The 21,236-nt window shown below is 49.9% G+C and overlaps 1 protein-coding gene across 3 annotated transcripts in view; it reads right to left on the bottom strand.

The window, feature by feature from the left end:
* The window catches only part of LOC119965080 (M-phase inducer phosphatase 1-B-like), a 77,331-nt gene extending 57,565 nt beyond the window's left edge, over positions 1-19,766 (bottom strand). For 2 of the 3 annotated variants that reach the window (XM_038795357.1, XM_038795355.1), the window contains exon 1: positions 2,188-3,332. The gene's annotated coding sequence lies outside the window, so the exon portion shown is untranslated. Of the gene's footprint in view, positions 1-2,187; positions 3,333-19,675 lie in introns of those variants that run through there. The other variant, XM_038795356.1, reaches the window with a different exon arrangement.
* Positions 19,767-21,236: the final 1,470 nt, after the last annotated feature.

Genomic DNA, 21,236 nt, shown 5'->3' with positions numbered 1-21,236 from the left:
ATGTCTCTTAACCCATTCCCAACACCCCGGTTCTGGCTCTGGACTGGATTTCATTTTTAATAAATTTAGAGTAGAGTACCCAATTATTTTTGTCCAATTAAGGGGAAATTTAGCATGGCCAATCCACTTAGCTTACACATCTTTGGGTTGTGGGGGTGAAACCCACACAAACACGGGGAGAATGTGAAAACTCCACACGGACAGTGACCCAGAGCCAGGATCGAACCCGTGACCCAGAATCGAACCTGGGACCTCGGCACCATGAGACAGCAGTGCTAACCCACTGTGTCACTGTGCTGCCTCAGTTAACGCCAATCTAAAAATATATGCCTTTTAAAAAAATTTTTTAAATGTTTTTGTTTTAAAAAAAAAGAGACTGATTGCGCTGCATGGAACCAGCATGGTCTCTATGGGCACTATGGCCTCCTTCTGTGCTGCAATGACTGACCAATTAACTCCAGAACCACTCCAACATATCCACAAATATTCCTCTGCCCGTTTTCCAATCTCAGTTTGTTTACTTTATTCTGGCATCTGTGTGGAGAGCAGCCAATTGGTTCTCCGGAGATGGATCAATTGCTGGCTTCAGCTACACGGGAGTCTGAATGGCTTGTTGTTTATGTTTTTTTATAACCAGAAGTATAAATGTAACATGAAAACACAATGTCCTGGTACGAGATGTGGAATAAAGTAAGACTCCTATGCAGTGACAGCAAAAAATGCAGCATCCCACATTCGTACTCCTTCATAAGGTGCAACGTGGCCACCACTTTGAACCCATGACTGTTACAAGTTTTGACTCTTTCGACACCACACTTGATCTCAGGGCTCGCTTGTACTATCCACTCCAGCCTCTACAAAATGCAATTGTGCACTCACATATGTGAAGTACTACCAGGACACGAGAACAGTGCACTGTTGGCACAGTGAAAGTAACTTCACGTACAGCAGTCATACACAAGCAGACAAGGTTGTTACCGGGTCATTAGATACTGAAGTAACTTCGTTTAAAACTAAACAATCGAAATAGGAGAAGTAGGCCATTCAGCCACCACCCCCCCCCCCCCCCCCCAAGCCTGCTCCACCATTCATTAAGATTACGACTGATCACTTTGTATTCCCAATTCCACATTACCATATACCCACAATTATTCACTTGCCTAACAAGGATCCATCTACCTCCACCTTAAAAATATTCAGTGACATTTCTCCCCCCCCCCCCCCCCCTCCCCCAAACACCCTTTTGAGGCAGAATTCTATGTTCTAATTCCAAAGCTGAATTAGTCAAGAAAGAAAATTCCCTTCATCTGTCCTAAAAAGGGCGACTCAGAATTTTAAAACAGTGGCCACAAGTTAAAACCTAGGCTAAATCTAAAACAGCTACTTTTCAATGATCGCTAAACTGGCCAACAAAATAAAAAACAACTGGACAGCGAGTTAACCACAACCCAGTTTGGATCTGAGCAAGAGAGATCAAACTGCTGGATTGCGAGACCTCAACTAGGAGGCATCAGGAGCTGTAGGAAGATTTGTCCCTGGATCAGGAACATGCAAATTAATCACAGTTCCTGAAGGCCAATGGCTTCAATGGAAAATACAACAAGGGTAGATCTCATTGAAGCCCAGGTTGGGCTCAGCCAAGGTGCTTTCCACCCATGTCAAATACCCTTACAAATAAAAAACAGCAATTTGGGTAAAATGCTGGACAACACAGATGGAACAGCACGTCAACAGGAAACGCTCACATCAGGAGAGCGATGATAAAACTGGAGAAATAATTTAGTTTAAAAAATTGTAGAGGCTCCATTGGGCTTGTCACATGGTCACCAACTGATTAGTGGAATATTCACCAGATAACCTGTAATTAATGTATCGACACAGATAGTCATGTGAACTAATCATAGAGTAAGGCATAGATAAATGAGAACAGTTTAAATTATAGATAGTTTAGATAATCACAAATAACACTGTATTTGAAGGACAGAAACAAATATACTTAATGAATGTGGAGCATGGACTACAGCTCTAAAAGCTGCATGGGGCCATTTCAATCTGCAATCCCCATCATAAAACCAGATACCAATATTCCAATGCACTCAATACCAATACAATCAGTCCATTCCTTTTTTTAAAAGTGGTCAAAATAAAACCACACAAATATTGGATTCTCACTGTATGTTCACTTACCACTTAGGATTTGTGAATGCGAAAGCTGTCAAATACCAAGGCTGCGTTTAGGTTACAGATCCATGGATTTCTTTCTGGCTCAAACCGGTCAAACAGATGGCATAGCTTCCCCAAACCGATGATTCACTAAACCCAAGTCTAGCTGGCAGAGCTTGGAACTGTCCAGGGTTATTGCCTATTCATCTAAATAGCACCCATCCAGCACTTGAGAACTCAATTAAAAAGATGCTGTTGCTTCCACTTGTCAATGACTGAATTCAAGGAGTGATTTTTAAATTTCCTTTCTCACATACCCATCCCTACAAGTGAACACGTTTCATTTAGTTCTTTGTCTAACTCCCAATACATAGGGTCTGGTCTTTCCCTTTCCAATCAAAACTGCCAGCAGCATGCAGGGCTCTTTCTTTCTCTCTCTCAGCTCAACTCCAAGTAGACAGGACACTCTCTCTCCTTCAAATTCTCAGTAAACTGGATCTACCGTTTCTCTCTCTCAAACATCCTGACTCAGAGTATACAGTCTAGTCTCCCTCTCAGCCCCAGTATGCAGGGCCAAATCAATCTTTCTTTCTTGTTTCTCTCACTCCCAATATCCAGGGTGTAATCCCAGTCTTTCTCACTCCCAATATCCAGGGCCCAATCCCAATCTTTCTCTCTCACTCCCAATATCCAGAATCTAATTCCAGTCTCTCTCTCACTCCCAATATCCAGAATCTAATCCCAGTCTCTCTCTCACACACACTCACTCACTCACTCCTAATATCTGGGATCTAATCCCAGTCTCTCTCTCAATCCTAATATCTGGGGTCTAATCCTGGTCTTTCTCTCACTCCTAATAGACAGGGTGAAATCACTTTTTTATTCGTTCTCTATCTCAAATAGTAATTCCCAGTACACAGGGTCCAGTCACACTCTTTCTCTCACCCCAATTCCGAGTATCCTGGCTCTGGGTATCTCTCTCTCTCTCTCTAATTCACAGTACACAGTGCCCCTTTCATTCTTACCCTAACTCTCGGTGTTCAAAGCCTCTGACTCCCCTCCCCCTTGGTGGTATTCGGTACGGTTAGTCTCCCTCTCTTACCCAATCCATATCCATCCCCATGCTGCTAACACCAGCCCGTGTTCCCCCACTTCCGCCTCCAAATGGATTTTAAATCTACCGCAAATGACAACGTTACTCCATCGGCCAATGGCGTCACTGCTTCTGGACGCAGCCAATCACATCTTGCTGCGTGTTGCGTCACAGAGGCTGAGGACCCGCCTTCCGGAGTCGCTGATTGGGCATTGATGGTTTGTCGTCACGGGCTTTCCGATTGGATCAAGCGAGTGCCAATCAGACGTCAGTTTCCCTTAAAGGTGAACTGGGTGCAATCTTTTTTAAATTGGCATTTGAGTGCAGTTTAGTCATTTATTTGCCATGTCAGCTTTCCAACTGCACCCTGTGTGTTAAATTATTCTTCAAAAAAATGTAAATGTAGCCGATGTGGAAACAAAAATCTCATGCAATGAAGCAATGTTGGCATATGGGGAATAAAAAGCACAGTCATAGAATGGTTACAGTGCTGATGGAGGCCATTTAATAATAATAATAATCTTTATTGTCACAAGTAGGCTTACATTAACACTGCAATTAAGTTACTGTGAAAAGCCCCTAGTCTCCACACTCCGGCATCTGTTCGAGTACACAGGGAGAATTCAGAATATCCAAATTACCTAACGAGCATGTCTTTCGGGACTTGCGGGAGGAAACCGGAGCACCCAGAGGAAACCCACGCAGACACGGGGAGAACATGCAGACTCCACACAGACAGTGACTCAAGCCAGGAATCGAACCTGGGATCCCGGAGCTGTGAAGCAACAGTGCTACCCACTGTTCTACCGTTCTGCCCTTGTGCTCCCCATTATGCCTGTGCTGGTTCTCTGTAACTAGGGTTGCCAATCCTCCAATATTGATCGAGAGTCTCCAGGAATTGAAGATCAATCTGTGCATAAGCTGGAGAAAAATATTCCGGACATTTAAAAAAATGTTTTAACATTCTCACTTTCTTTAAACATTTCTCGAGACCAGATATAAATATATCGAAAATGCAGAGGGCGGAGTGGACTGTTCGGCTGACAGTCAAGCATCATCCAATTGGGTAATGCTTTCCAGTTGGTGTAGGAAAGCAGCTGATCACAAGGATGGATGTGCTGAGTGACATTTGGCTAGAGCACAGGGCAAGTGGTGTGATGAAATCTCCAGAAGAGCATCTAATCGTAGTTAGCATTCCTATCTGTAAGAGCTACTCCCCTGCCTTTTCCCCATAGCACTGCAATTTTATTTTATTTTCAGTTCCTTTTTGAAAACCATAATTGCCTTCACCACGCTCATAAGCAGTGCATTCCAGATCCGAAACATACAAAGCGTAGAAAAGTTTTACCTATATCACCTTTGGTTCTCTTTCCAATCACCTTATATGAAAATGAAATGAAAATCGCTTATTGTCACAAGTAGGCTTCAAATGAAGTTACTGTGAAAAGCCCCTAGCCGCCACATTCCGGCACCTGTTCGGGAAGGCTGGTACGGGAATTGAACCGTGCTGCTGGCCTGCTTTCAAAGCCAGCGATTTGGCCCAGTGTGCTAAACCAGCCCCATTGTATCAATGTCCTATGGCCTATGACTCTGCCACCAATCAGAACAATTTCTCCCAATCTGTCCAGATCCCCCATGATTTTAGATACATCAATTCTCCTCAACCTTCATTTCTCTAAAGAGAACTGCCCCAATATATCCACAGAAGCTGGTGGAATTTAAAGTTCAATTAATAAAAACCTGAAATTGAAACCCGAGTGCAAACTCGTTCTCAGTGTGGTAGCGAGCGGCAATCGCCAGGTGTTTCCCGATGGCCAATGCGGCGAGGCTGGCACCAGTATCTAATGTTGATTAAGCCACTTAACAATGCCCCACAGGCTTTACCTTGCAAATGTCTGTACCGCCTACTGACTTGCCGAGCCCACGTCTGGCAGCACCTGGCTAACAAGGGGGAGCAGCACTTAAACCAATCCCGCAGTGCAAACCCCATACAGCACACAACTATGCCACCGTGTAGACCAGCCCCACAATTCAGGGATGCCAACCTGGCCTGGCATGTTTGAGCCCAGGTGGGACACCCTGTTTCCCTGAGGAAGGCGGAGGGTCAGCCACAGGGCAGTTGGTGACACCTGGGAGGCAGTGGAATTGGTCGTCAGCTCAGAGAATGACACCAGGAGGACCCCCACCCAGTACCACAAGAAGCTCAACGACTTCCATCAGGCCACATGATGAGTTGACATCGGCCCCCTGGCACCGGCCCCGCCCACCATCCCCACCCCATCTCACTCCAGCGACTCTGCACCTGGCACCAGTCTCCCAGTGACTGCGCCAGGCACCATTCCCCGGCACAATGACGTGCCCATCAGCACCACATAGTACATACCAGCGCACCCATCTATGCCAGGCAGTGCTTCCCACGCAAGTCACCCACCATGCCTCCCCCACCCAGTAGCGAAGCATGCAGAGTTCGGCTCATAATGCTCATCACCACAGTGGTTAGTGCATAATCGTCGGGAACGGTCCCAGGCCGGGAGGGGGCTGGAGGGGCGATTGACAGACCTTTGGGTCCTCAACCCCTACAAGGAATAAGACCTGAATGTTGTGGGTGTGGCTGAGGACTGATCAGTCACCGACGCCACAGAGGTGATCATCCACCGGCCCCTACCCAGATGACCTGTCACACGTGAATTGTTCATGTAAGCATGATGATCCTTTCCTCTCACTTACCATGTGTCCTTTCTCCCACAGGATTTCCATTGGATATAGCCAGCCCATCCAGGGTAGCTCCATCCCCTACTGATTAAGAGAACACCTCAAAAGGAGAGCTCCGAGAATGCCACCCTCGATGAGTCATGGCCGTCATCCCCACCTTCACCAGCGCAGAGACAGACACTTCGGTGGGCAAAAGTAGTGGACTAGCTTCGGAGCACATTCTGGTGAACACCAGATACACATCAGATGGAGGTAGGAATGTCCGGGAAGACAGCAGTCGGAGGTCTGCTGTATCCCAGGACCCAACTGGGTGCCAGTCAGATGCCGAGCCTCTGGACCAGGCTATCCCACAGCTGAGATGGTACAGCCGTGAGATTCAGAGGGGGATGTCAGTGACACTCCAGCAAGTCAATAGCTGATTGGAGGATTCCCAAAGGGTAAGGGCACAGGAGATTGGGCCGCCAGTGCTGCTAGGGTGGCAACCGCAATGGAGAGCCTGGTGCATGACATCAGCATCATGTGTGGTGGTGTCCAAGGCATTGCTCAGTCAGTTACGGCCATGGCTGAGGGACTCGACAGCATGTCCTTGATGCTGGGGACATGCCTGCAGATCATGTCCCGGTCTCAGATGGACATTGCTGAAGCGCTGTGGAGCATGTCCCAGACGCTGGGGGACTGTCCCAGTTTCAGGTAAAAACCTTGCCGGGTGCTGCAGGTCATGTTCCAGTCTCAGTTAGGCATTGCTGAGGCGCTCCAGAGTATATCCCAGTCGCTGAGGACAGTGTCCCAGGTGCAGATGGACATTGGCAAGGTGCTGCAGAGCATGGCTCGTTCACAGAGGGGCATCGCAGAGGGCATTGACATTATCGTGCGGACGTTGGGGAGCTGCCAGAGCCAAATGACACAGGGCATCCGGAGCTCCATCCAGCTGTCCCTCCGTCTCAAGGTGACCCCCAGGGTCCTATGGGCACCAATCGGGAGAAGGAAGCATTGGAGGCCGACACGGAGCTTCCCTACAGGGAGACAATGCCAGTCACCAGCTCTCCCGAGTCGAACCGCCCGACAAGGGCACGTCTCGGGGTCAGTGTGCGGAACAGGGTGGCACGGCCAGGCATGTGCCACAGCCAAGTTGGCAGGGGCACCTCAGCCCCAGGCTCTCCAGAGGGCCCCAAGGGTACCAAAGGACACAGAACGTAGCAAACAGCAGCCTGGCTCTACCACCTGAGTGCATCCTGGGGACACACCTAGACGTAGTGGTAGAGCACAGAGGGCCAAGCACATTGAGGATCACTGATAGGGCATGGAGTGGGAGGCCGCCTCCCATCGGCAGCATCAGGGGCGAGGGACAGTTGGGGTCTCGATTGTACAACATTGTGAAATATTACACCAGAGACATGTGAAGACTCTGTCAGGTTATTCTGCACTGTGGGCCGACCTGCACCCCTCCCCCACCCTTCCCCAGTTACCACCCACACTCCCAGGCCCACGCCACACAGGCTCCCTGCTACTGGACCAGTCTCTCCCCTCCCCACCCAAGCATTCAATGTGCAGGTGATGGGTGTGTGCGCACTGTCAGCAAACAGACAGGAGTCAGACTGTGGCACAGATTGAGGAGCACCAGAGCTCAGCTCACGGTGGGTTATCATCACCTTGCATATTGATCCACTGACAGTGCCGACACAGGCCCATCACCCTGGAGTGATGTAACACAGACACTTGGAGGGTGGAACAGAGCAATGGGGGTGGGGGAGGGATGGGAAAAGGGTAGATGAAGATGAAGGGTAGATGAAGATGAAGGGTAGGTGAAGCCACATCCTATGAGAAGTGGGTGAGGATGAGGGCCTCCTTGGTCATCTGGGCATGATGGACGGTTCCGCCACCTGTTCCCCACCCTCCAACTGGTCTCGTGGGTACTCGCGGGCTCATCCTCCAGCCCTTCCTGGTCCAGTTGCTCCTCGCCTTCCCTCTTGGAGGTGGCCGCATGCTCCTCCTCCTCCACCTCCAGCACATTGCCCCACTGCTGTGCCAGGTTGTGGAGGGCACAGCAGACCACCACAAAGTGGGCGACCCTCCCGAGGGTGTGCTGCAAGTGCACCACCAGAGTGGTCGAGGCATCGGAACGGCATTTTCAACAGTCCGATGCACTGTTCAATGACAGCCCAGGTGGCTACATGAGTCCCATTATATCAGTCACCGGCCTCCATACTGTTACCATTAGTCAGGTCCTAAGCGAGTACCCTTTATCCCCCAAAAGCCACCTGGTCACCCTGGGGTTTCACTCGAAGATGCCGGGAATCTCCGAGTGTCCCAGGATGTAGCTGTCATGCACAATCCCTGGAAAGTGTTGACACATGTTCGTGATCTTCAAGTGATGGTCACACACAGGTTGGATGTTCACAGAGTGGAACCCCTTCCTGTTGATTTAGGGGGCTCCCAGAAAGCCCGGTGTGTGCAAGACGGTGTGCATGTCATCTATTACTCCCTGGACCTGGGGCATCCCAGCAGAGGGAATCCTACTGCTCGGGCATCTTGTTGGGCTTGGTCCAGGTCAAAGTTTATGTAGCTAGCAACAAAGGCAAACAGGGCATCTGTGGCTTCATGCACACATTGGGCCGTCGCTGACCTCCCCCTCTCGTTCCCTCCCTGGCCTGGTGGGCAGCCAGGTCATCAGAGTGTGGGGCAGGGCCCTGCACATGGGCCACAGCCTCGGGCCTCTGTCAACACTGCTGCCGCAATCTTCTGCAGCATCTGACCGCCTGGCCTGCCAGCAGCACTGCGAGGACAGCTTCCGTGGGGTCCACAATATCATCCATAATGTCATATCTGTCAAGAGGGTGAGGAACAGACAATCAACTATGGCTTGCATCCCAAACCCACAGATCCCTCCATCCTCCCCCACCCCCACATCCACTGCTATCTCTCATGGCACCATCCAACACAGCCTGCACACGCACCCTTGGCACCGGGCCCCAGGCCCTGTACCCCAGACACACGCAGGATACGTTACATGCACCAAGCACTGGTTCCCTCCCCAGTCCACACACCCACCCTCTGGTCGCAGGGATGTCGCCAGTGCTGTGGCCCAGCTCTTGGGTGTTTGAATGTTGGCTGTTGCCTCTGTGGTATTGCTGCCTCCAAAGTTCAAGCAGAATGTCCAGGTATAACAGTCTGATTGAGATGCTAGGCAGTAACAACTGCCTACCCACGGGAATCCACTTGGGAGCTGTGCAGTGCTCGCATTACTAGAATTGCCCATTCCCAATTTGTAATTGTTGGAACCAACAATTCTACGGACATGTGCTTGTAGGATTAGAATAGCGGTTTTAATATACTTACAACAGAGCCAGCCTGTTAGCCGTTGAACTTTCGGTGAACTGGCCGGCTGACCCTGTGGCACTGATCTTTATACAGCAGCTCCCGGGGAGGAGTCCTGGGCGGAGCCAAGGGAGAAGCCCAGTACAACTCTCAAGTATTCCCAGAGCTACTCCCCCTGGTGATCAGGTAGTGCAACTGCACTTACAATATAGACACACACATATATATATATATATATATATATATATATATATATACAGATTATAATCCGTGTGAATCACATTCACCGCATTCACCCCCTGTGAAAAAAATAGAGTCCAGCGGGGGTGGTGGCTCACAGAGTTAGTCTGTCCGGTGGACGAATTGTTCTTTTCGATCTACGGAGCACCGGGGTTGCAGCCTCTTGCGGTGGCTGGGTGGGTGTTGAGAGCTGGGGTACGATCGCAGACTCCGAGGCGGGTCTCGTCTGAACTTTATACACCTCTGGCTCGACCGGAGACTGGGGGCGCTGGGGGCGGGCTGGTTCTGGCGCGTGGAACCGGTGGGGTGAGCTTGCGGAATCGGGGGCGCGAGGGGGCGGCAGCATAGGGAACGGGGTAAGGGGTTCCTCAGTGGGGGGTAGGGGGGGGGGCTGGATCCAGCGGGTGCCAGGTCCCGAAGGGATACTGTGTCCTGGTGACCGTCCGGGAACTCCATGAATGCATACTGGGGGTTGTAATGGAGGAGGCGCACCTTTTCAACAAGGGGGTCAGTTTTGTGCCCCCTGACGTGCTTCCTCAGGAGGACCGGGCCTGGTGTCCTCAGCCACGCCGGAAGTGAGACTCCCCTGGTAGTGCCCCTAGAAAAAATGAAGAGTCGCTCGTGAGGGGTTTGATTTGTAGCTGTACAGAGGAGGGATCGGATTGCGTGGAGTGAGTCTGGGAGGACATCTTGCCATTGGGAGACTTGGGGTTTTCTAGACCGGAGAGTCAGCAGGACGGTCTTCCAGACCGTCGCGTTCTCCCTTCCCACCTGCCCGTTCTCCCTGGGGTTATAGCTGGTAGTCCTGCTCGAGGCGATGCCCTTGTCGAGCAGGTACTGACACAGCTCGTCGCTCATAAAGGATGAACCCCGGTCGCTGTGCATGTAGCTGGGGAAACCGAACAGGGTGAAGACACAATGCAGGACCCTAATGACTGTGTGGGAGGTCATATCAGGGCATGGAATGGCAAAAGGGAATCGGGAGAACTCGTTGAGGAAATAAATGTTCTTGTTAGTGGAGGGGAGTGGCCCTTTGAAATCGATCACAAGGCGTTCAAAGGGCCTAGAAGCCTTGACCAGGTGGGCCCTGTCTGGTCTATGGAAGTGCGGTTTGCACTCCGCACAGATCGGGCAAGTCCCTGGTGACCGCTTTTACCTCCTCGTTGGAGAAAGGCAGGTTTCGGGCTCTGATGTAGTGGGCGCGCCGGTTGACCCCTGGATGGCACAGGTCAACGTGGATGGCTTTCAGATGGCGGATCTGTGCGTTGGCGCATGTCCCGCGGGATAGGGCATCCGTGGGCTCGTTAAGCTTCCCCGGTCGCTATTTAATATCGTAACTATAGGTGGAGAGTTCGATCCTCCGCCAAAGGATTTTATCATTTTTTATTTTGCCCCTTTGAGAGTTGTCAAACATAAAGGCAACCGATATTTGGTCGGTGATGAGGGTGAACCTCCTACCTGCGAGGTAGTGCCTCCAGTGACGAACAGCCTCCACGATGGCTTGTGCTTCCTTCTCGAGTGAGGAGTGTCGGAGTTCTGAAGCGGATAGGGTACGGGAGAAAAATGCAACGGGCCTCCCTGCCTGATTTAAAGTGGCTGCTAGAGCTACCTCTGAGGCGTCGCTCTCAACCTGAAAAGGGAGTGGATTCATCCACCACCCGCATGGCTGCTTTGGCGATGTCCTCCTTGATGCAGCTGAAGGCCTGGCGTGCCTCAGCAGACAGGGGAAATCGTGTGGCCTTAAAGAGTGGGCGGGCTTTGTCCGCATATTGAGGGACCCACTGGGCGTAGTATGAAAAGAACCCCAAGCACCGTTTGAGGGCCTTGGGGCAATGAGGGAGGGGGAGTTCTAAGAGGGGGCGCATGCGGTCCGGGTCTGGGCCCAGGACTCCGTTCTCCACGACGTAGCCGAGGATGGCCAGTCTGTTTGTGGGGAAAACCCATTTCTCCTTGTTATAAGTGAGATTTAATTTCTGTGCCATTTGGAGAAAACGGTGGAGGTTGGCGTCGTGGTCCTGCTGGTCATAGCCGCAGATGGTAACATTGTCCAGATACGGAAACATGGCCCGCAGCCCGTACTGGTCTACCATTCGGTCCATTGCTCGTTGGAACACCGAAACCCCGTTAGTGACGCCGAAGGGAACCCAGAGGAAATGGAAGAGGCGGCCATCGGCCTCCAACGCCGTGTAGTGGCGGTCCTCCGGGCGGATTGGGAGCTGGTGGTATGCAGACTTCAGATCCACCGTGGAAAATAGCCGATATTGGGCGATCTGATTAACCATGTCTGCAATTCTGGGGAGGGGATATGCGTCTAGAAGCGTAAAGCGATTTATGGCCTGGCTATAGTCGACGACCATGCAAAAGTTTTCCCCGGTCTTGACGACCACCACCTGAGCTCTCCAGGGACTATTACTGGCCTCTATGATCCCCTCACTGAGCAGCCGTCGGACCTCCGATCGGATAAAGACCCTATCCTGTATCGCCTGCTGCGAGTGGCTATGGGTTTGCAATCTAGAGTGAGATTGGCGAAGAGAGGAGGTGGGGAGATGCGCAGCGTGGCGAGGCTGCAGATAGTGAGTGGGGGCAGGGGCCCGCCAAAGCTGAGGGTGAGGCTCTTGAGGTTGCACTGGAAATCCAGGCCTAATAAGAGTGGCGCGCAGAGGTCGGGCAGGACATCAAGTTTAAATTTAGAATAACTAGCGCCTCGAATTGTGAGCATAGCGACGGTGCGTCCTTGGATTTGGACTGAGTGGGAGCCCGAAGCGAGGGTGATAGTTTGGCTCACCGGAAAAATAGAAAGCGAACAGCGTCTTACCAGCTCTGGATGTATAAAGCTCTCGGTGCTCCCGGAGTCAAAGAGGCATGGCGTGCTGTACCCGTTGATCTGGACCTCCGCCATCGAACTTCGTAGGTGCTTGGGGTGGGATTGATCTAGGGTGACCGCGTTGAGTTGCTGGCCGCGTGATGATTGCCCGGGGAAGTCGTAGTCTTCAGATGAGCTTTGAGCCTTCCGATGCAGATGACGCCCGTGGATCGCATGTGGTGAGCGGCGAGGAAGATGGCGGACCCCATGAGTCACACGTGGCCGGCCACATGATGGGGGTTTGCCAAGATGGCGGCCCCCATGGATCGCACTTGGCGGGAGGGGGTGGAGTCGGGGCATAGGCCGCAGCGTTTCGGGCCCCGCTGGTGTTGGGAGCGATTTGTTCTCTCTTCTGTGGAGTTAAAAACTGGGGCCCTTTTCGCGAGGCTCACTCTGGCATAGTGGCCTTTCTTCCCGCAGCTGGTGCAGGTCACGGATCGGGCTGGGCAGTGCTGCCGCGGGTGCTGGCTTTGGCCACAGAAATGGCAGGCTGGGGCAGCTGAGTAGTTGGCTGGGGCAGCAGAGTAACTGGCTTTGGCAGCGCGGTAGCTGGGGGGGCCGTGCGGCACAGACTTGGGGGGATTGTTGGACGGGGGACCACGATGAGGTCGCGGGGTCTGCGGGAAACGAGGCGAGGCTGCGGAAGGAGACTTCCATAGTGGTAGTAGCCTCCACAGTAGTGTCTAAGTCCTGGGCCCCCTTTTCTAGCAGTCTTTGGCGCACATAGTTAGATCTAAGGCCCGCTACGAAAACGTCCCGCACAGCAAGCTCCTTATGTTCAGCCGCGGTAACGGCTTGATAATTACAGTCATTGGAAAGATTGTTCAGTTCCCGTACAAACTCAGCAAGCGTTTCTGTAGGCCGCTGAGTCGTAAACACGCGGCGTGCATAAACCTCGTTAATGGGCCTAACGTACATTTTGTCCAATATTGCCAGCGCTGCGGTGTAAGAACCGGCCGGATTTAGCTGTGTGGAGATTCTGTGGCTTACCCTCGCGTGCAGTAGGCTGAGTTTTTGTTCCTCCGTTGTTCCGGCGGTGCTGGCTTCTGCCAGGTAGGCTTTAAAACATCTCAGCCAGTGGGAAAAAATGTCCTTAGCTCTGCATCATGTGGGTCGAGTTCTAGGCGTCCGGGCTTGAGGGCTGCTTCCATGATTTTCTTCGACTGTTTCCCAAGTATATTAAATTGTTGGAACCAACAATTCTACGGACACGTGCTTGTAGGATTAGAATAGCAGTTTTAATATACTTACAACAGAGCCAGCCTGTTAGCCGTTGAACTTTCGGTGAACTGGCCGGCTGACCCTGTGGCACTGATCTTTATACAGCAGCTCCCGGGGGAGGTGTCCTGGGCGGAGCCAAGGGAGAAGCCCAGTACAACTCTCAAGTATTCCCAGAGCTACTCCCCCTGGTGGTCGGGTAGTGCAACTGCACTTACAATATAGACACATATATATATACAGATTATAATCCCGTGTGAATCACATTCACCACAGTAATAGCCTTCAGCTATGCAGCCAGCGATCACCACTGTCAGTGGGAATTAAAGTGACCTTCACCATATTACCACGGATGGGGCTCTGTCATGGGGGTGTTCGATGGGACAGACAGGCAGCAGCTAGAGTTACCCCCATTATGGGTATACTCAACCCGGGGCATGGCATGTTGGACTCGCGGGTGCTGAGCCCCTTGCCCTCCAGCCCAGGGGCCCCAGTGCCCTTGGGCTGACTGCCCAAATTCAAAGATGGCTACTCACCTCTTCGGATCCTCACAGCAGCCATTCTGCTAGCTTCACGTTTTTAAAAGGTGTACTATACGGCACCCACATGCCCGCTCACTGGGGAGATGGTTAAATCACGGGTGGCCGTTCAATAGGGGTCCTTCCCATTAATGGTAAGGAGATTGGGCTTCATTGGTGATTATTGGTTTCTCGGCAAGATCGCAAGAAACTGCAGAGTGTGGTGAACTCAGCCCAACGCATCACACAAGTTTGCCATCCTCCCTTTGATTCTGTCTTCACCTCCCGCTGCCTCAGGAAGGCAGACAGCATTACCAGGGACCTCTCCCACCCAGGCTTTGTCCTCTTCCAGACCCTTCCATCAGGCAGAAGATACAGAAGTCTGAAAACCCTCACATCCAGACATAGGAACAGCTTCTTCCCCACAGTTACTATACTCCTCAACGACTCTCCCCTGGATTGATCCGTTCCCTGTAAGAACACTATTCACGACGCCCTATGCTGCTCTTGTTTGGCCTTGTTCCACACTGTAACCAATCACTATTTGTTGATGCACCACTGTCAATGTACTCTGTCGATTATTCCTTTGTCTATTATGTATGTACTGTGTACGTTCCCCTGGCCGCAGAAAAATACTTTTCACTGTACTCCGGTACATGTGACAATAAATATCAATCAATCAATCGCCATGCCGGATCTTGCCAAAGGGAGTGGACGGTTAGATTGGATACCAGTCAGCACCTAGCGTGGTTCACGATTTCGGCCTCTCCCACTATCCAACCTCATTTTTGCACCCAGCGTGATGAGGCTGGTAGATCGCACCCCTAGTCCCAGTAATGGTGACCACAAGACTATCATCAATTGTCATGCAAACTCATCTGCTTCACTAATGTCCTTTAGGGAAGGAAATCTGCCATCCTTACCCAGTCTGGACTACATGTGACTCCAGACCCACAGCAATACGGTTGACTCTTAACTGCCCTCTGAAATAGCCTCGCAAACCGCAATGGCAATTAAGAATCGGCAACAAATGCTGGCCCAGCCAGCGATGCCCACCTCCCGTGACAGAATAAAAAGAAAGTCATATAGCTGAAGTCTCGTTCCCAGAAGGATTCACGTAAATGTTTTTTTTGCACCCTCTCGAAAGCCTTCCTAAAATCTGATCTGAGACAAAGTGCTTAATTCTCGGTTACAATGAACAATGAACGTAACAAGAATGAATACAGTCCAAGAAGGCACACATACAGCAGGTGTATTGGCAGAGCGTTTGTTCAAATAAAAAGTTGCACTGACACCTGGCGAAGTCTCAGAGCAGATTGCTGCAGGGCGCAGTCCGTGCCACACAAACACACCTCACCTTTCACGACCTCAGTATGTTCCAAAGCACTTTGCAACAAATGTAGTATTTTTGACAGAGTAGTCACTGTTGTAATGTAATAAACACAATTTGTAAACAGCACGCTGACAAACAGCAAGGGGAAAATGACCAGGGATGTGTTTTGAGATGTTAATTGAGGGATAAATACTTGCCAAGTCACTGGAAATAACTGTTCTGCTCTTCAAAATAGTGTCATGAGTTTGTTTATGTCCACCTGAGACAGCAGATTGGGCCTTAACAGCACACCCAAAAGACAGCAAGACAGAACGCATTCAGTACTCCGATGGAGTGTCATCCTAGATTTCTGTGCCCGTCTCTGCAGTAGGAATTGAATCCATTTCCTTCAGATGCAGTGCCACAAACTGAGCACTGGAGAATCAGAATCACAGAATCTTGACAGTGCAGATCGAGACAATTCAGCCCATGAGGACAGACTTTCTAAAAGAGCATTTTACCTCGTCCCCCGTAACCTTGCACATTCCTTTTTGAATACCTCGATCAAACCTGCCTCCACCATCCTCTCAGGAAGGTCGTTCCAGATTCCAAGCAACCTCTGGGTGAAGATTCCTTTCCTCATATCACCTCGACTCCTTTGACCATTATTTGGAATAATAAGAACACCAAATGCATCAACAAAATGTCAGCAAAAAGCAAGGATTCTAGTTCCGTTCACCACACTTTAGGAAAGGTTGAAAGGCCCTTGAGAGAGTGCACAATGTGCATTTACCAGAATTGCTGCATAATAACGATAAGATCTTAAGAAATTTAGAATATATTGTACAAATCGTACGAAGAAAGATCCCACCGCAGCTTGTTGGTTGCGGAACCGGAGAGGCCAACTATCTTGGCAAAGGGCATGTCTCGAGCGCAGACATTCCTGACAAGGTTGGATCTCACGATCAATACATAAAGACAAATTTGAGAAAAGATTGAAACCAGGCTCTTAAGAAAAATAGATCACTTTGGCAGAAAGGAGTTTTTTCAAAGTGAAACATAGGGCTGGCTTCTTCCGCCCTGCCCATCGCAAGAATGCCACGGCCGAGAAGCGGACAATGGAGGAGTCCATTGACCTCGGATGGGATTTTCAGGTCGCTGCCGGACGCGACCAGAGGATCCCGCTCATACTGGCTGCAGCCTTTGTCAGACAGGTCTATAAAATAATGAAGAGCATAGATAAGATAGATAGTCAACATCTTTTCCCAAAGATGGAGGAGTCTCGAACTAGAGGGCATAGGTTTAAGGTGAGAGGGGAGAGATACAAAAGAGACCAGAGGGGAAATATTTTCACAGAGGGTGGTGAGCATCTGGAACGAGCTGCCAGATGCAATGGTAGAGGCGGGTACAATTTTGTCCTTTAAAAAGCAGTTGGACAGTTACATGGGCAGGGTGGGTATAGAGGGATATGGGCCAAATGCGGGCAAATCGGACTAGCTTAGTGATAGAGACTGGGCGGCCTGGACAAGCTGGGCCAAAGGGCTGTTTACATGCTGTAAATATCTATGACTCCAAACATTTATGACAGAAAAAAATCAGAGACGAACCCCAAACACTTTGATAAAAAGTAGAACAGGCTGCCACCACCATCGATCAGCTATAGAGACCATCACTCAGTCTGCGTCAGCCGTTCATTCGTCCACCTTGATGGGTAAACCGCCCTCACCTGTCACGGGCCACATTTTCTTTCTGTCTATTTAAATTATGCATTACATGTAAACTGTTGCTTCTCAATAGGGCTGGTTCTCCCAGGGCTGGTTTAGCTCAGTGGGCTAGACAGCTGGTTTGCGATGCAGAACAAGACCAGCAGCGCGGGTTCAATTCCTGTACCAGCTGAGAATTCTGGGGTGGGATTCTCCCGCAATCGGCTGGGCGGGCCGTACCGGCGCCAAAGAGCGGCGTGAACCACTCCGCGTCGGGCCGCCCGCAAGGTGCGGAATCCTCCGCACTTCCGGGGGCTAGGCCGGCACTGGAGTGGTTGGTGCTGCGCCAACCGCTGCCGAAGGGCCTCCGCTGGCCGACGCGAGTTGGCGCATGCGCAGGAGCGCCAGCGTGTTCTGGCACATGCGGAGAACCGCTGGCGTGATTCCTGCGCATGTGCAGGGGGTTTCTTCTCCGCACTGGCCATTGCGGAGTCTTACACAGGCCGGCGTGGAGGGAAAGAGTGCCCCCACGACACAGGCCCGCCCGCAGCTCAGTGGGCCCCGATAGCGGGCCAGGCCACCGTGGGGGTCCCCCCCCCCCCCAGGGTCGGATTCCCCCATGCCCCCCCGAGTCAAGCCGCCCTCAAAGCCAAGTCCCACCAGTATGGACCTTGTCTAATCCACGCCGGCGGGACTGGCCTAAAAACGGGCGGCCGCTCGGCCCATTGGGGCCTGGAGACTCGCCGGGGGGGCACTGCCAACGGGTTCTGACCGGCGCGATCCCCGCCCCTGCCCAAAATCCAGCGCCAGCGAATTCGGCAGCCGGCGGCGGGGCAGGATTCACGCTGCCCCCCTCCAACAGCGGAATGTGGCGACTAAGGGCTTTTCACAGTAACTTCATTGCAGTGTTAATGTAAGCCTACTTCTGACAATAAAGGTTGTTTATTTATTTTTAAAGCTACTTTAAAATCCTTCTGAGCTCAAGACCCTTTTTTGAGTAATGTGTGTCTCCCAGACTCAAATCTTACAAGAATAATCAAACGACTGCCGAAAACTCCGAGGACAAAGATGCCTAACACACCGCAACCATAGTGGATATCGTGTGTGGCTCTGGTTAGGGCCATTTCAGACAGCCAGAAAGCTGACTGAAGAGAATTAAATGAGAGTGCCAGTACAGCGGGAGCACCAATCTGCCAGGCAACATATTTAATGAGAGGAAAGGAAGATTATAGCAATCGTGAGGGAGCAGCATAGGTGGTTTTCTTGAGGATGGCAATAATGATTGTTCTTTTGAAGGGGAATTGAAAAATACCTGAGAAAAGGAAGCCATTAAAATGCCAGCTAGCATGGGGACCAGGAAGGGAAATTGAGAAGTCAGTAATTTAATGGGGAGGGGAGGGGTGGAGCAGGAATAAGATATCCTGGGTACCGTGAGTTTGGATAGGGTGGGGCAGCAAGAAGCTATGCAGAGAATGAGGGCAACTGGGGGCTGGAGAAGGAGTAAGGAAATAGAGCAAAGTGCATTTCTCCCACTTGTAAGTTTGCCTTGTGAAGTGGTGACTGTAAACATTTCAAGGAAAACATCAGAATCTCTAGCCATGTGTCTTGCCCATTGTAGTGAGACGTTGCTGGGGCTGCAGGAACAAAGCTAAAGAGAAGGCGATTGGAGGAAGTTTCTGAAAGCAAGGAGTGAGGGAGATAGCAAGATGGAGGGATCGCGATAAGGAATTCCAGAGAAAATGGCTGTAAGCCTAGTTGCCAAAGGTTAACCAAGAAACAAATATTATCATGGAGGGATGAAGAGTGGGATAATGTTTAATGGAGATGTGACTGTATGCCATGACAAGTAACTTCTACAAATATACCAAGACAGGGGGAAACCCTTTTGTCCCCATTCAGACTGCCCCTCGCAACATACACTTACTACCCTCCCTGAAAGTGCACCCTCTCCAACTCCCGAAGATGATCTGAACTAATCAGGATCATTCTGGCCTTGATCATTCAACGCAATGAATGAGTGAGGTGATTGCTGTCCCGGCCAGAAACAGGTCTAGCGGGCGGCACAGTGGTCAGCACTGCTGCCTCACAGCACTGAGCACCCAGGTTCGATCCCGGCTCTGGGTCACTGTCCGCTTGGAGTTGGTACATTCTCTCCGTGCCTGCCTGGGTCTCACCCCAAAAATGTGCCTTGTAGGTGGATTGACCACGCTAAATTGCTCCTTAATTGGAAAAAAAAAGGATTGGGTACTCTAAAATATATTTATAAAAAAGAAACAAGTCTAGCGCTCATTTGGAGCAATTCCGTCTCAAGCCAGCCACCTTTTTCAGTGGTTCATTATTCTCAGAAAAGATTCGACTCCTGATATCCACCCTAGATCTGGCTTCACAAATTAAAACTGTGATCTCCGGTTCCCTTAACCATTTAATCCAAACAATTATCTCTCAAACACAGCCTAATCTCTTTATCATATTATAAATCTTGATCAAATCATCCATATGTCTACAATTCTCTCCAGCATACAATTACTTTTAACCTACCTTAATAAAGAAGGTGTTTCAGACTGGGAATTAATATTTTGTTCCTCTCCAGCAGCATTTCCAAAGCTTTCATTTCACCACCATATGAAATGCTGGAAACTGAGGCATGTCCAAGGTCAGAATAGTTTGTTTTTGCCTTATATTAAAGTGTCCTATAAATACAAACCAATACACTGTCGGCTGTATATTGTTTCACTGCATTGGTCCTGAACCTTTTGAGCTCGATTCACTAATGAGCTCAACTAACCTCCATTTACAACAATCATTTCTTATACATTATAAAAATAGGCTTTAGAATTAAATGACATCCTGGGTTTGTTTTGAATTTCTTTAACAGCCAAGCAACACCTTCTAAATTCCCAAAGTGCACAATCTTGTGGAAATCAAGGCCTCAATGTTACCCCACCACGATGGATGGGAGTGGATTGAGGAGTTAAACGTAATTAACTAGTTGCATGAATAACAAGGGGCCTGTTGGTGCCTAGAGGAATTATTTTATTCAAGGAAGAGTCAGTGCTGTCAGGAGAAAGCAGAAAGAAACAAAATGACAGGACCCCGAAGCAGTTAAAATAATTAGTTTGACATGTGGAACAATTGGAATAAGTTAAGAAAGTTGAACCAAAGCTGATTAAGTGTGGAAACATATTTAACATTGTAATGTGGTTATGTAATTAAGTAGTTTGTTACACTGACCTTGTTCTTTGGTCATCCATTGTAATCCACTAAACTTGTAATGACTACATCACAGTCTTTAGAGCAGTGACTCATTCTTTCCTCGTAGACGATATACCTTACCTTTCTCCGCTCTAAGGGAAACAACCTCAACTTGTCCAGCCCTACCCATCTAACTGTAATCGATCAATCCTGTAAACATTCTGTTAAATCTCTTCAATACCCTGTCGAAAGACTTCACATAATGTTTGGTGTCTAGAATGGACACAATACTCCAGTTGGGATCGAACTGGTGTTTTATACTGGCTTAGAGTCGTTTCCTGGCTTTTGTACTCTATACCTCTATTTCCAAATGCCTTATGAGCTGCTTTATTAACCCATCATGTCACCTTCAAATATTTGTACACAAACACCCCCAGCTCTCTTTTATTGGAAAATTGTACTACAGTATTTAGCACATATTGTCCGGAAAATGCAGCGAGCCAGCCAAAAGTCCGTTGACTTTGGCAGGACCGGAGGATTGCGCCAGTGGGAGGGGCTAAAATATTCCAGCCATTGTCTCTCGTTCATTGTCAGAGAATAACAATAAAAGCAAAATACTGCAGATGCTGGAAATTGGAAATAACAAAAAAGTCCTGGAAGTCCTCAGCAGATCTGGCAGCATCTGTGGAGAGAGAAACAATTAACGTTTCGAAGAAGGTCTGAAGAAGAGGCGCACTTGACTCGAAATGTTGGGTGGAATTTTCCAATTTCGTGACTAAGTGCGGTGGCGACAGGGGTTCTGGCGATGTTCTTTCTGCTGGCCAGAATAGCGGAAACCCGCGCCCAATTCTGCAATTGGAAGCTCATTAATTATCCACAGGCAAATATTGGGCTGAATCACTTGGTG

Source organism: Scyliorhinus canicula, chromosome 4 (assembly GCF_902713615.1).
Source record: "Scyliorhinus canicula chromosome 4, sScyCan1.1, whole genome shotgun sequence".
In the NCBI taxonomy this organism is placed as follows: Eukaryota; Metazoa; Chordata; class Chondrichthyes; order Carcharhiniformes; family Scyliorhinidae; genus Scyliorhinus; species Scyliorhinus canicula.
This window is presented reverse-complemented; position numbering and strand designations above follow the sequence as displayed.